The sequence below is a fragment of the Lithobates pipiens genome, unplaced genomic scaffold (genome assembly GCF_037356315.1).
Source record: "Lithobates pipiens isolate NorthernLeopardFrog02 unplaced genomic scaffold, aLitPip1_a1.2 Scaffold_8, whole genome shotgun sequence".
Lineage (NCBI taxonomy): Eukaryota > Metazoa > Chordata > Amphibia > Anura > Ranidae > Lithobates > Lithobates pipiens.
In genome coordinates, this window is record NW_027507903.1 from 404588247 (window position 1) to 404601914 (window position 13668).

A 13668-nucleotide genomic window follows, 5' to 3' on the forward strand; every position below is an offset into this window, starting at 1 on the left:
GTTTTAAAAAAAAAAATGGATCACTTTTATTCCTATTACAAGGAATGTAAACATCCCTTGTAATAGAAAAAAAGCATGACAGGTCCTCTTAAATATGGGATCTGGGGTCACAAAGTCCTCAGATCTCCTATTTGCCCTTAAATGCAATAAAAGAAAATGTCATTTGAAAAAATGACATTGAAAAAAAATTTCCTTTAAGAGATATGGGCGGAAGTGACATTTTGACGTTGCTTCCGCCCTCCTATGGTATAGAGACAAGTGGGGGCCATCTTAGCCTCACTCGCCTCCATACCCAGCAGTGTACAGGACCCGATCACCTCCGGCGCTACAACAGCTCTGGTAAGCGGCGGAGGGCACGGGAGAGTGGCAGGACTGGGGAAGTTCATGATGAGCTAATGTATTACTGCATTTTCAGTGATTTCTATTTTTTCATGTTTAGTAGCAGTGTTTAAGGGTCACAGTTCAGAATGCTGAACTCCAGGCAAACAGCTCAAAACAGATAAAATGCATTGAAGGAGGCAGATTTAACTTTAACTTTAAGATTTAAACAACTCTGCCACACCACAGAGTCCAGTAGGGGATGAAACCTGATTTTAACCTGCTGCACTTCCGTAACAGTTATCCTCCTTTCCTTTCCTTTTGACTGGTGAAGGGTGAATTGGTAGACTGATGATCTTATCTCTTTCTCACTGCTTTCTCCATGTGTTCTGTCTCTAGGACAGAGAGCTAAACCTTCTTACTCTATGAACTTCAGATACCATATTTATTTGATCTTAGATTTATTGAAACTATAATTGATAAAATAAACACCAATCAGTACAATATTGCATATAATGAAGAAACAATGCTCTACAACACAAAATGGGGTAGCAAGAACTTACTTTTTAAGCTTGCCGAGGGGTGATGGTGAGAGATTAGAGAAACAGCTTTACTATCTTGATGTGCATTCCTAAAATGGTAGCTGACTGACTTCCTCTAGAGAATTCTCCCAGACTGTTCTAGTTCCTAACAACTTTATTAACACATTCTAAGAAATTACAATATGTAACTAAAGCAAGCAGCTAAAGCTATACCAGAAAGGGACAGTAGGTGGTGCCTACACTCTGAATATAACTAGCCTGGTATACATCAAGGAAAAACCAACATATTATTTAATCACGTAAACGCAGGTAAATCAAATAAATCCCAGTGGGCAGAACACCGTCTATCAGCTTACTTCTTGCAATGCAGCCAACTAATTGCCTCCTTGTGCTGTTTCTCCATCTCCCATTCCAACTTTTGCAAGAGATTGATACCAAGTCATATTCATCAAGTACTTAAACTGCTTGCATCTGTAAAGAAAATATATTTAAGGATGTATTAATAAATACAGTTTTTTGACAAAAAATGTATTTTCTCATTCTGTACTACAGACTGTTTTTATTGAATATAATGACAATCTTGAAATAAATGAGAAAAATGTGTTCATGATCTATTTTCTTTCACAATATTTTTATTAAGAAAAAGATGAACACAATAAATAAATAAATAAATATATATATAAATAAATAAATAAATAAATAAACTAACATCAGAGTCAGTAGTGATGTGTCCATGCCACAATCAAGTAGGCCCAGTATATACCATAAAGAAACAAATAGTAGCAAAGATCATCAATATAATAGTATATTCCACTAAGAAGACTAGTGAAGGTTAAACCCTGAGCACCCAAGTGCCTAGGGAACAGGCAATGCAAAATCCAAAAGATTCAGAGAATACAGGAACAACAATCAAAACCGCATCTGAGGTCCACTAGTGTACATATGTTGTGGGCTAGCAGGCCATTCCAAAAAACCAAGGGAGTTATCACAAAAGCCCAGCTATACTATATCCAACAGCAAAACCTGATTAGAATGAGAGTGGCTAAGGGCAGCGTAGAACAGCCCAGAAAAGAGGCAGGAAAAAAATATTGGCCCAACATGTAGGCGAGGAACAGTAAAACAATTTATAAGAAAAAGATAGAGAGGAAAGACAGGATAGAGGCAAGGGGAGAAAAAAATAGGGGGGAGAAGGCAGGGGAAGTGGAGTTATAGGGGAGTGGCAGGTCCCCCCCCCCCCAGGGAGTTCATGCCAAACACAGCTGAGCACAATGAAGAGTCTATGAACCTAAAAAAATGCAAGGGCGGGCACATCAATGGGAACTGGTCTAACCACTGTTGCCAAACACGCAGAAATTTGTCCTGAGTATGTGTGAGTATCGGCATTAACTTTTTATTCACCAAAGTCCCGTGTACCCATTGCTTTACCTCCTCAAAAGAGAGGAGAGCCATTTTCCACACCGTCACTATGGTCTGTTTAATGGCTATGAGTCCAATATTTGTTTATGAAGCAATGCTTCCCATGGGTTTTTATGTACAGTATATTGGAGTAAAAAATCGTATTGACCAATGTAAAGACTCGGATCGACAGATGTTCTGCCTTGGTGCATGTAAACCATATATGTTTCATGTAACCTAGGTCTCAGCATCCCCTAAAGCAATGGGCTGAATATGTGGAATGTGATTCTTGTTGGAGTGTAGTACCACCTAGACATGACCTTGAATGAGTTCTCTAGTGCCAGAACATTTTACAATGAGTGGAATAATGTCTCCCACATCTTGAGCCACTATTCAGGGGATTGCAGGGCACCAAAATCTATTTCCTAGCGCAGGAAATAGGAATTGGCCTGGACATTGGAAGTGCTTAGAAGAGATGAATACAGTAAAGAAACCAAGCCTTGGGTGATCGGATGGGTTCAGCACCTGGTTTTGAATGCGATTGCATGCTTGGAGCTATCATAATTCCAGAGTGTGCTTTTCAATGTATTTCTCAGAATCTGGGACATCATAGATTTCCTTAAGCTGCTGAAAAGTATATACACTTTGATATGTTAAAAAATAATGAACAGTGGTCAGGCCTTTAGAGTGCCATCACTTAAAGCTATGTGGGTTATCAAGCCCCCAAGGGAACAATGGACAATTGAAGACCACCAGAAGGGGAAGGTGTGGTGAGATAAGACCCTCTGAATATTTTATGGAGTCCCTTACTACTAGGATGTGAGCCAAGACTGGGTTCAAAGGCTTGGGACAGAATTGAGCAAGTAGCCAAAGTAGAGATAGAAGCAGGATGGGGTCCACCTCCACCAAATCAATGTATGCCCAGAGGGAAGCCAACTTTCCAGAAAACAGTTGTACTAAAGGTGTTAGCTGCAGTTTTCTAATAATGGGCAAATTAGAAACTCCCAAGCCTCCTGCACGGTTCTGTTTATAAATCACAGACTTATTCAGTCTCAGCTTGGTTGATCCCCAAATAAAATTTGGAAATTATTACTGCAAAGAGCGCAAAATGTGCAAGGGGAAAGAGACTGGTAAAACTCAAAAGGGATACAGGAGATAGGTAATTTTGACCACGTGGATGCGGGCAATTCAAGAAATCAGAGACCCGTCCCGAGTATTAAGCAAGGGGGTTAAAGATTTGAAGTGAAGGATAATTAGCAGAATAAAGAGAGTGGTAAGTCGGTGTCAAATTGATGCCCAAACAAGTGATAAAAGAGGATCACTGAAACGGAAAGTGGGCTGCCAGGGACTGTTGAACTGTGTACGACAGGAAAACATTTAAAGCATGATTTTGCTTTTTGACTTGAGGCCCTGACAAAGATGCAAAATCATACAGAAGGGAAAGTAGCTTAGGGAGAGTGGTATGGGGAGAAGTTATGTACAATAGGACATAATTGGCAAATATTGCCAATTTATGATGGACACCTGCAAGATCAATGCCATATCAAGACTCGAGTGGATGTGCGTCAGTGGTTTGTGAGTTGTAAAGAAAAAAAGTGGAGACAATGGGCAGCTTTGACATGTAAGGATAGGTAAATTAGAAGAGTCATAACCCATACATTTTATTGACCCCGTGGGCTGGGAGTATAATTTATCCACCCAACCTAAGAAGGAATCGCCCAATTCCCTATAGCTGAGGACAGCTTTCAAAAAAGACCATGATAGAGTGTTAAACGCCTTTTTTGTTATATAGCGATGGTAAACATTAAGGGCTGGGCTTGGCAGGTAGGCAAGTAGGAGCGTTTAGCATACATTGCCAGTGGCCTGCCAGAGTGGAACAACAGGTGCCAGCTGACCCACAGCAGTAAAGGTAAGACACAGATAAGCTCTGCAGCTTATCTGTGACAGTACCCCCCCCGCTTACAATGTCCCCCTACATGTATGGGCGCTGGCTTGGAGGAAAATTTCCAATGGAATCTGGTCACCAAGCGTGGGCTGAGACCCAAGACCTCCCCTGCGGGCCATAGCCCTTCCAATCAATCAGATAGAGTAGCTTCCCTTGGGACTATTTGGAGTCCAACATTTCTTTAATCTCGTACTGATCTGTGGTATCAGCCACAGGAGTGGGGTGAGAAGAAGGGTGAGAGAAGCAATTGAGGACCAGTGGCCTGAGCAGGGAGACATGAAAGGAGTTGGGTATCCTGAGATGAGAGGGCAGACAGAGCTCGAAAGCAACTGGATTGATCTGATGGAGACTAGGAAAAGGACCAATGAAGTGAAGGGCGAATTTCATTGAGGGCACCCGGAATCGGATGTGCTTAGTAGAGAGCCAAACTCTATCACCAGGCAGGAACTTAGGAGCTGGACGGCGATGAAGATCTGCTGCCGTTTTATGTCTGGAAGCAGCTAGATGACGATTCTCAGAGGCTTCTTTCCAGATTGGGTTGAGGGACTTTTTGGCTGCTGCTGGTACAAGAGGAGAAATGGGAACAGGAAAGAGAACAGATGGATTCTGCCCATAAACAGTGAAGAAGGGAGATTTTCCAGAACTGGCATTGGAGTAATGGTTTAAGGCAAACTCTGCCCAGGGCAAAAGGCCCACCCAGTCATCTTGGTGGGCTGAGATGAAGGCACGGAGAGCATGTTCTACATTTTGATTTACACATTCCGTTTGCCCATTGGACTAGGGATGAAAGGCAGATGAAAAATCCAATTTAATCCCAAAGGAGCTGGCCAAGGCTCTCCAAAACCGAGCAGTAAATTGAACTCCTCGGTCAGAGACGATATGTGAAGGCATCCCACGAAGATGAAAGATCTCCTTAATGAAAGTTGTGGCAAGACTGGGAGCAGAAGGTAGGCCTGGGAGAGGAATCAAGTGACATATTTTGGAGAACCGACTCTACCACCACTACCCATATGACTGTAGAGCCTGTAGGGGGGTAGATCTGAAATAAAATCCATGGAAATACAACGCCAAGGTATATTGGGAACTGGTAAGGGCAAAAGCAACCCAGCAGGGGCGGACGTGGAAGATTTGGATAGTACACAAACCGTACAAACTTGAATGTATTCCTTGACATCCTTACAAAGAGAAGGCCACCAGTAATGATGCTGAAGAAGGTCACAAGTACAAGGTATGCCAGGATGTCCAGAGATCTTGGAGTCATGTGCCCAAGCAAGAAGTTTGGGACGAAGTACAGGAACTACAAAAGTGTTACCTGGAGGAGGCTGCATAGACCGGAACTGAGTAGTGGCTAGAATACGATGCGGAGGGATGATGTGACCAGGATCTAGGTGATTCTGAGAATTGTTGACATCAAACGACCCGGACAAGGAATCTGCTTGTGTCTCGGAGATAGGTAGAGGGTAGACTTGGCCTCGGGGAGGAGAGGTTCCAGGTAACAGATCAATGGAGCAGTCAGAGTCTCTGTGAGGAGGAAGGCGATCAGCAAACTTTTTGCAGAAAACATCTCAGAAAGACTGATATTGGGAAGGCAACATGAGAGTTGTGGAGGTCTCAGCCAGAGGAATGGAGGGAGGAGGTAGCACCATGGAAATGCATTGTTGCTGCCACGGAGGACCCCAAGCCAATACTTGTCCAGAATTCCGGTCAAGATGCAGGGATTGTTTCTGAAACCATGGAAGGCTCAGGATGATGGGACTGGGGGATTTAGGCAGAATTAGGAAAGAGATCTCCTCAGCATGCAAAACCCCAAAGCGTAAGACAATAGGAGGGGTTTTAAACTGGATGGGGCTCATAGGCAAGAAGGAGCCATCTACTGCGGTTGCAGTAAGGGGTTTAGCCAAGGCAACAAAAGCAATGCCCAACTCGGATGCTAAATATTGTTCAACGAAATTCTTGGCAGCACCAGAGTCCACGTATGCAGAGAGTTGATAGGCATTTTGAGCACAATGGATAGCCACGGGAAGGGTGAAACGAGGGAAGCGGACAAAATTAAAGGTTCGGTCTAGATCACCTCCCTCCAAGTGACCTAGACCCTGGAGTTTCCCGGATGGACTGAACATGAGTTCAAAAGATGGCTTTTAACCACAATAAAGGCACAGGCCCAATCCCATGCACTGGGCATGTTCCTCGGGAGTGAAGCGAGTTTGCCCAAGCTGCATAGGTTATTCCAATGTGTGAGAGGTTGAAGACGGAGAGGGTTCCACAGGTCTTTGGACTGCCTGTGCTGGATGGCCAGCAGGGGGATGACTGAATCTGGATTCCTCCAGGACCCGCTTCTGGAAGCGAATGTCTATTTGAATGTTTAATGCGAATAAATCATCCAATGTGGTAGGAATAGTGGTTCCAGCGAGTTCATCCTTGACACGCTCAGATATGCCTTACCAGAAGGTAGCAGTAAGGGCCTCCTTATTCCATTTGAGTTCAGTGGCCAGCATACAGAATTGAACTGCGTATTGGTCACTCCTTGCTGACGAAGATGAAGGAGGGCCCCAGCAGCCGAAGACACTCTGTCGGGCTCATCGAAAGTTTTCCGGAATGCATCCAAAAAGAGCTGGAGTTCAGAGGTGATAGAATCGTGTGATTCCCAGAGTGAGGAGACTCAAGTTAGAGCGTCACTGGAGAGGAGAGAGATGATATATGTGATCAGCTGGAAAATGATGGATGGAAAGTGGATGAAACACTGATTAAGGAAGCCCTGACAAGCCTTAGGGTCACCAAAAAAATGAGGTGGCGGCAGCAGATGCAGGCAGGGATTGCCAGATGTAGCAGGTAACACAGGAGCAGCTGAAGCAGAAGCAGGAATGGGAGGAGCTGAAGTTGCAGTAAGTTGCAGACGATCCAGACAGGAGGCAAGATCCTGAAGGACCAGCATTATTTGCTCTTGAGTTGCTTGCTGGGGGCCTCTGAACTAGATGTTGCATTTGATCATTGGTCAGTGGCCAATTCTCAGAGGTGCTCATGGCTTGTGCAAACTGTCACGGTACTACTACAATGAGCCCACAGGCGAGCAGGTGACACGGGATCCCCCAGGGCGTGGAGTCTAAGGGCCAGCTGATATTCTAACAAAAAAGAAATGAGATTGCACTATGGGTTAAACCAAAACAATAATGGGTATGAGTTGCCTCTACTTTATACATCCACCCTAAAATGGGAGGGGGGGGGGGTTAATGCTGAAAAAAGAAAGGAAGGGTAGATGTGGCGCTATACCTTCAAAATCCCTAGGATAATATAATTAATTTAAAATAGATAAAAATAAACAAATCCTGTGAAATTTGTGGATTGCAACCTTGTAAAAAGAGGCATAAATCCCATGTTAGAAGAATAGTGGCAAAAAAAAAATATATATATATAAATTTAAAAATTAAAAAATTTAATAAAATATTCTTACATATGTGTATATATATATATATATATATGCCGACTCTATACGTGCATAAATAATGTGCTAAGTGCTCGTGCCAATCTAGTGAATCTAATTAATATACGTGCAATAAATAACTTCTCGTACAATAATTCATAAAATGTGACATAAGTAATTTCATCCACAAAAATTAATAAAAATTTGAAAGTATGTGACAAAATAAATAAATGATAAAATTGAAATAAAATATGTTTGAAAAAACAATCAATCCAACTGAGGATTAATTAATAAATATAGTGAAGGAATGTGAATTGACAAAATAAATAAATAATAAAAATGAAATAAAATATATTAAAAAAAAAATCAATCCAACTGAGGATTAGCCAATCAGTCCAAATAAGTTCTTATTAGTGGTTTGGTGCAAGGAAAAAGGGTATTGCCACTTCAAAGAGAAAGATCCCCCAATACGTGTATCCAAAAAAGTGCTCTTATTGCCCTCACCAGATCACCTGCCCCTTTCAGGGGTGAGCTCGCTGCCACAGTGTGAGCCCCTGTGTCGCTGTCTGGTTTTCCTCTGAGGGGTCCTTAATTGGTCCGTTGGGGGTGCCTCATATAGGTATCAGTAAAAGAGAAGGACATCCATAGTGTAAAACCACTTCAAAAACCAGCTTTATTAATTAAAAATCTACTCACATTTACAGTGTATCAATCGCTTATACAAATACAACAGCCGTCCGCCGTGGCGCTCTGAGCCGGAGAGAGTGCGTCCTATGACCAGGCCCTACGCGTTTCGTCACTACGATGTCCTCTGGAGCGGCCATATTGGTGCACCTCTCTGGTTAAATAGGGTGCAGCGCTCTACTGCGTCTGCGTGGAGCAAGAAGCCATTTTAACTGCGGGAATGCCAGCCCCGTCTATGATGCTAAACGTTCGTCCGCATTATGGGTATATAAGGCCGTAAACGCCATATTGACTGCGGGTGTAGCAAGATGTTGTTCCCGCTAGTATATAAGCGCAAATCCAAAATAGTATTTTATAGTATTTTATAATAGCCTACGTAGAGCCCTGCATCCCACTTGAGGCAGTCTGTGCTGCTATCAAAACATTTCTGACTCCAAAAAATAAATAAACAAACAACAAATAAACAAATCTTGGCATCATGGAATACAGAATACTTGTGTATGAATTAATAAAATGTAAAAAATGTAAAAAATTCAAATAAAAAAAAAATAAGAAATTGAAAAATATAAAAAAATTAAAAAATGTAAAATTAATTAAGAATAGGCTTAGGAATACAAAACGGAATTAATTGAATAAACGGACCCTTCCCGGGATATTGTGAAAAAAGAAGGATGATAAAGGAACCGTATGAATGAAAAAATATTGCTAAAGGGGATGGGTCCAAATGACCCTTTTAGTGTGATTTATAGCTAATAGTATTACTACTATTAGTTCCAAACTTATCCCGATTATTTAAGTCCCTCAGCTATATGAGTCAGGTGAATGGATTTGTCTTTTGTCTCGCTATTAATAACACTCGACCTTCGCCCAAGAATTGCATGTAAATAAAAAATATATAAAGATGTGGACATACATGTTCCAAAATGTCTGTTAAATTAGTTTAGTAGGGGAATGTTTGAAAAATAAAAGGGGAGGTGTACTATATGAGTCGGATGAATGGATTTACCTTTGCCATGAATAACATTCGACCTCCACCCAAGAATTATGTGTAAATAAAGAATGTATAAAAAGTATATAAAAATGTGGACAGGATATTTTAGAATATCTGTTAAATTGGTTTAGTAGGGGAATGTTTAAAGAATAAAAGGGAGGGTGTACTAAAATTCCTTTAGTGAACTACCTACGTCCCTTATCATAAAGTTCTGCAAGATTTAAATATATAATAATAGTCCCTTGCTAGTATCTTAACTGGACTTATCTGAGGCAGGGTGTATAGATAAAATATAAAAATATAACCTGGAAAAAACTTGGAAAACACTTTAAATATAAATATATAACCTGGAAACGGGAAGGGGGGAGGGAAAAGAGTGGGGGGTAAAGATCAAAAGATTCAACCTAAGATCTAATACTGCCCTCATAATTGTGTGTAACCCTTTGCGGGAAGTTTTGTCATAATATTGGTGTGATAGTTCAATCTTAGGTATTTCCTATCCGCCAAGGACTACTAGTGGAATACATAACATCCGACCCATCCTGACAGGCTGTTTACTGTCAGGTCACCTTGAGGCGAGGTGACAGATGTACACCGTAGGGATCAGGAGTGCACCGCAAGGTTGTGGACCCTACGGCTGACTGCTGCAGACGGGAGACAGATACCACTGGGGTTAGAGTGTAAGATTCCCTGGGGCGTGGAGTCTAAGAGCCAGCAGGTGTTCACCACCGCCTCTAGTGGTGAGGATGGACTTGGCTGCAACTGGCTCCAGGTCGCGACCCCCAGGGTCCCCAAGCTCACACCCACAGTAGGCAACAGGAGGATAGGGATAGTGAGGGACAAAGCCAAGGTCGGGGCCACAAGCAGACAGGAATAGTCAGGGACACGCCAAAAGATCAGGATCACAGGCAAACAAGGATAGTCAAGGGCACGCCAAAGTCGGTAATGGAACAACAGAAGAGCACATGGCAGGTAACAGGAAGCTAACACACAAAGGTTGATCAGCAGGGTTGGCTTGCAGTGCACAGGTTAATATAGAGCTCTCTGATAGGAGCTAGGGTGGAGTCATGCCAGAGGATGGATTACAAAAGCAGTCAGGTGAGGGTCGGTTGGTCTCTAGAGATGAAGACATGGAAACAGGTAAGCAAACTATTGCAAAACCATGACAGTACCCTCCCTCTTACGAGGCCTCCCCCTCCCCCGCCTGGGTCCAGGCTTAAAGGGAAACTCCAGATGGAACCTCCTCAACAGACTAGGAGCAAAGGCCTCAGATGCAGTGATCCAAGATCTCTCCTCAGGGCCAAACCCTTTCCAATGTACAAGGTACTGAAGAATGCCTTTACGGAGCCGGGAATCCAAAACTTGACTAACCTCGTATTTTAGATTATCCTCAGAGGCTGGAACCGAGGTAGGGAGAGGACGAGAGGACCCGAGGACTAAAGGCTTCTTAGGAATGGGTAAGGGCATGAGAAGATCAGGAGCCTGAGCAGAGTCCCCCAGACCCTTAAAGAAGAGCTGGGCATCCATAACAGGACCACCAGACTGGGCAGAGGTCAGTGGATCCCTGAGGTCAGGTTGGTTAGAAGGTGATATGTCACAAGAGTCAAGCTGGATAGCTGAAACACAAACAGAATGCAGAGAACCCTGAGAAAAAGATTGAAAACCCCTCCTGGCCGAATGAAGTATTCTATCCAAAGGATGGATTGAGCCTCTTAAACGCTTTTTAACGGACATGGTAGCAGTAGGGTGAGGCCAGGTCACAGAAGGTCCTGAACAAGAAGCAGGAAGCTCCTTGGGCATGGGCTGGACTGGCATAACTGGTGCAGGCCGACTGAATAGTATTGTCAGGTGTAGCGACCATCTCAATCGCATCATAGGGCATAGCAACTGTGGAACTTGCAGACAAGTTAGCCTGGCTGTGCGTCCAAGGGAGATTAGGGACAGGCAAAGGTAAATGGTTATGTGAACTGGAGTGAATGATCGACTCAGGTTCATAGGTGGGCCCCTCATCCAGAGTACCACATGACCTAGAGAGTGCATCAGTCTGACTATTGCAGAACGCATCCCAGAGATCGCTATATACAGCGGGGAGAGCAGAAGATACTGGAATGGTGGTAACAGGAAGTTTCTCTTTTGGGGTACCCTTGAGTAGGCAGGAAGAGGAACAGGAGGAACCCCAAACCAGGATCTGTCCAGCAGACCAGTCAACGTGTGGAGAATGGAGCCGTAACCAAGGAAGACCTAATATGATAGGAGATGAAGCCTTAGGTAAGACAAGGAAGGATATCCACTCCTGGTGGAGTGTCCCTACTGACATCTTAACAGGAAGAGTCTGTAAGTGGATAGGGCCCCCTGGGAGAACCGTGCCATCAATCACCAAGACCACCAATGGCGTTGTAAGGGGCAAAAGGGTAAGTCTCATGGAGGATGCAGTTTCCCAATCCATGAAATTGGCAGCGGCTCTTGAATCCAGATGTGCTGAGACCGAACGAGAGGAAGCGCCGACATGAAGCAACACAGAAAGGATAAGACGAGAAGGTGAAGGTGATATTTCAGGGTCTAATACTCCACCTTCCAGATGTATTAGCCCTGAGCGTTTTTCCGGACGAAGAGAACAAGTGTCACGGAAATGACCTTTGGCCCCACAATAGAGGCATAGGCCCAGAGTTCTGCGCTTAGCACGTTCTTCGGGAGATAACTTAGTCCAGCCCAACTGCATAGGTTCCTCGGTTGGCAGGGGGTGCTCCTCGGATCGAAGAGAAGGGACTGAGGGCTCAGGCTGCCTAAAGAACGGGGAGTGCTGGCGTCTTTTTTTCAGGGCCCTCTCCTGAAAGCGAATATTGATCTGGTTACACAAGGTGATGACACTGTCCAGATCAGCAGGAAGGGATCTTCCTGCTAATTCATCCTTCACTCTATCAGAGAGGCCATGTAAAAAGGTTGCAACTAGGGCCTCATTATTCCAGCTCAATTCAGCTGTGAGGATACGGAACTGAAGAGCATACTGTCCCACAGACGCGGACTCTTGACGGAGACATAAAAGAGCGCTAGCCGCTGAGGAGACACGACCCGGTTCCTCGAAGATATTACGAAAACGTTTCAAGAAATCAGACAGGCTAGAAACCACTGGATCATTCAGTTCCCACAGAGGGGCAGCCCAAGATAGCACCTCGCCGGACAGGAGGGATATGATATATGCTACTTTTGCCCGATCGGAAAGGAAGTTTTGGGGCTGAAGTTCAAAATGAATTGTGCACTGGCTAAGGAACCCCCTGCAAGAAACGGGACGGAGCTGGCAGAAATAATGCATGCGTGGATGCGACTGGTGCGATAGGTGCAGCTGCTGACTGTACTTGAGGCTGCAGGTTCGGGGCTCCCAAGGAAGCCTGTAGCTGCTCGAAGCGGGAAGCCAGATCTTGAAGGAATCGCATTACCTGGGTCTGATGCGATTCTTGGGACTCAAGTCTGCAAACTAAGCCCTGCAACGGATCGTCTGTAGGAAGCGGCACGTCAGCCGGGTCCATGGCTGATCAAACTGTCAGGTCACCTTGAGGCCAGGTGACAAATGCACACCGTAGGGATCAGGAGTGCACCGCAAGGTTGTGGACCCTACGGCTGACTGCTGCAGACGGGAGACAGATCCCACTGGGGTTAGAGCATAAGATTCCCTGCGGCGCGGGGTCTAAGAGCCAGCAGGTGTTCACCAGCGCCTCTAGTGGTGAGGATGGACTTGGCTGCAACTGTCTCCAGGTCACGACCCCCAGGGTCCCCAAGCTCACACCCACAGTAGGCAACAGGAGGATAGGGATAGTGAGGGACAAAGCCAAGGTCGGGGCCACAAGCAGACAGGAATAGTCAGGGACACGCCAAAAGGTCAGGATCACAGGCAAACAGGGATAGTCAAGGACACACCAAAGTCGGTAACAGAACAACAGAAGAGCACACGGCAGGTAACAGGAAGCTAACACACAAAGGTTGATCAGCAGGGTTGGCTTGCAGTGCACAGGTTAATATAGAGCTCTCTGATAGGAGCTAGGGTGGAGTCATGCCAGAGGATGGATTACAAAAGCCGTCAGGTGAGGGTCGGCTGGTCTCTAGAGAGGAACACATGGAAACAGGTAAGCAAACTATTGCGAAACCATGACATTTACCTAGGGTATATTGTCCCCCAAAAATTTGCTCAAATCTATTCTTATTGCATTAACTGTCCCTTGATCAGTCAAAAATTAGTTAAAAAACAATTGAGGTCCAAATCGATGTTCATTCCTGCTGGCTGGAGGGTATCTAAATTGAAGATCCATTTGGTCTCATTCTGTGATATTTTTATCTGTTTGTCTTCGCCCCTCCAATGGCCTCTTATTTTATCTATTCCGTA